The sequence below is a fragment of the Eriocheir sinensis genome, chromosome 57 (assembly GCF_024679095.1).
Source record: "Eriocheir sinensis breed Jianghai 21 chromosome 57, ASM2467909v1, whole genome shotgun sequence".
NCBI classification, from domain to species: Eukaryota; Metazoa; Arthropoda; class Malacostraca; order Decapoda; family Varunidae; genus Eriocheir; species Eriocheir sinensis.
In genome coordinates, this window is record NC_066565.1 from 1,877,049 (window position 1) to 1,879,548 (window position 2,500).

The 2,500-nt window shown below is 39.9% G+C and overlaps 1 protein-coding gene across 1 annotated transcript in view; it reads left to right on the plus strand.

Moving 5' to 3' along the window:
* The window catches only part of LOC126984332 (basic proline-rich protein-like), a 106,223-nt gene that overhangs the window by 102,428 nt on the left and 1,295 nt on the right, over window positions 1-2,500 (plus strand). The gene's annotated exons all lie outside the window — the stretch shown is intronic.

Sequence of the window (2,500 nt, forward strand, 5' to 3'; positions counted from 1 at the left end):
CTTTTTTCTCCTCTTCAAAACCTCCCTCAATTTGTCACGTAATCCCCCTCTTTCTCTCTCTCTCTCTCTCTCTCTCTCTCTCTCTCTCTCTCTCTCTCTCTCTCTCTCTCTCTCTCTCTCATTCAGTCAATATTTTCTTGCCGTCTTTGCTTCCTTTCTTTAATTTATTTTTTTCTCTCTTCTACTTTCTTACTTTGTACTCTTTTCTATTCTCCTTTTCTTCCTTCCTTCCTTCCTTCTTTTTTCTTTCTTTTTGTCTAAGTCAATAACATTTTTTCTTCTTTCTTCTTCCTCTTCTTCTTTTTTCCTCTTTTTCTTCCTCTTCTTCTTTCATCATATTTTTCTTATTCTTCTTCGTATTATTATTATTATTATTATTATTATTATTATTATTATTATTATTATTATTATTACATGTGTCCAGCAACTTAATTCTCTGCAGACACATTTGATGAGAGAGAGAGAGAGAGAGAGAGAGAGAGAGAGAGCTGCAAGGTCATTCGAAGGAGAAACACACACACATACACACACACACACACACAGAGAGAGAGAGAGAGAGATCGTATTATCCTCTCTAACCCACGTCAACAAAAACACATCAAGACAAACAAACAAACAAACAAATAAACGAATGCAATAGTGTGTGTGTGTGTGTGTGTGTGTGTGTGTGTGTGTGTGTGTGTGTGTGTGTGTGTATAACAAGAGGAACTACTACTACTACTACTACTACTACTACTACTAATAATAATAATAATAATAATAATAATAATAATAACAATGAAAATAAAGAAAAGAATACAGAGAAATGAAAGAGAGAGAAAGAGAAGGAGAAATAGAGGAGGAGTAGGAAGAAGAGGAGGAGGAGGAGGAGGAGGAGGAGGAGGAAGATAAATGTTGGAGAGACACAAATTCTTGGAGAAATAAATTTTACATAAGGAGAGGAGGAGGAGGAGGAGGAGGAAATGACTTAAAGAAAATATAAATTGAAAAGCAAATAAAATAATAAGAAATAAAAAGAAAAAAAAAGAGGAGGAGGAGGAGGAGGAGAAAAGACAAATAAATAAATAAATAAAGGAAGAAAAAGCGATGAGGAGGAAGAGGAGGAGGAGGAGGAGAAGGAAACATGGATGCACTTTTTTTTTTCCTTCCTCCTCCATTTTCTTTTCTTTCTCTTTTCCTCCTTACTTTCAACCTATGCTTTCGCGCTAACTAATTCTGCAGGAAGCTTGCTGGGTGGTGGGATGATGTGTTTGAAAAAGAAAAACAAACAAACTTCTTTTGCTTCACTCCTGACGCAGCGAAGTGGCGGTTTAATACGATTCCTGGAGGCCTTGATCGGTTTTTGCACTGATTAATTCTGCAGGAAGCTTGTTGGAGTGGCGGATGACCGAGTTTGAAAGAGAAAAACAAACTTCTTGAGCGCTTGCTTCACTCCTGACGCAGCGAAGTGGCGGTTTAATACGATTCCTGGAGGCCTTGATCGGTTTTTGCACTGATTAATTCTGCAGGAAGCTTGTTGGAGTGGCGGGTGACCCAGTTTGAAAGAGAAAAACAAACTTCTTGAGCGCTTACTTCACTCCTGACGCAGCGAAGTGGCGGTTTAATACGATTCCTGGAGGCCTTGATCGGTTTTTGCACTGACAAATTCTGCAGGAAGCTTGTTGGAGTGGCGGATGACTGAATAAAATAGCTGCTGGGACGTTCATTTCACTCCTGACGCGGCGAAGTGACGGTTTAATATGATTTCTGAAGGCCTTGATCGGTTTTTGCACTGACTAATTCTGCAGGAAGCTTGTTGGAGTGGCGGCTGACTGAATAAAATAACTTCTGGGACGTTCATTTCACTCCTGACGCGGCGAAGTGGCGGTTTAATACGATTTCTGAAGGCGTTGATCGGTTTTTGCACTGACTAATTCTGCAGGAAGCTTGTTGGAGTGGCGGATGACTGAATAAAATAACTTCTGGGACGTTCATTTCACTCCTGACGCGGCGAAGTGACGGTTTAATACGATTTCTGAAGGCCTTGATCGGTTTTTGCACTGACTAATTCTGCAGGAAGCTTGTTGGAGTGGCGGATGACTGAATTAAATAACTTCTGGGACGTTCATTTCACTCCTGACGCGGCGAAGTGGCGGTTTAATACGATTTCTGAAGGCGTTGATCGGTTTTTGCACTGACTAATTCTGCAGGAAGCTTGTTGGAGTGGCGGCTGACTCGGTGTTGTGAGACCAAAACAAACTCCCGCCGGTGTCTATGTTGCATCGCTTGTGTTGTTTGGGCAGTGTTTCTACTTTTCCTTAATGCTTGTTTTATTGTATATATAGTTTAAGTTATTTATATTTAGCTAATAGTTTTTGTGTTAGTTTGGAGTGAAGAAAAAAACCTTGGAGTGGTTGAGATTAATGAAAAGAGAAAGAAGGAAGGAAAAGAGAAGGGAGGAGGGAAAAGAAAGGAGGAGGAAGAAGGAAAAGAGATATGTAAAGAGAATGGAGGAGAGAAA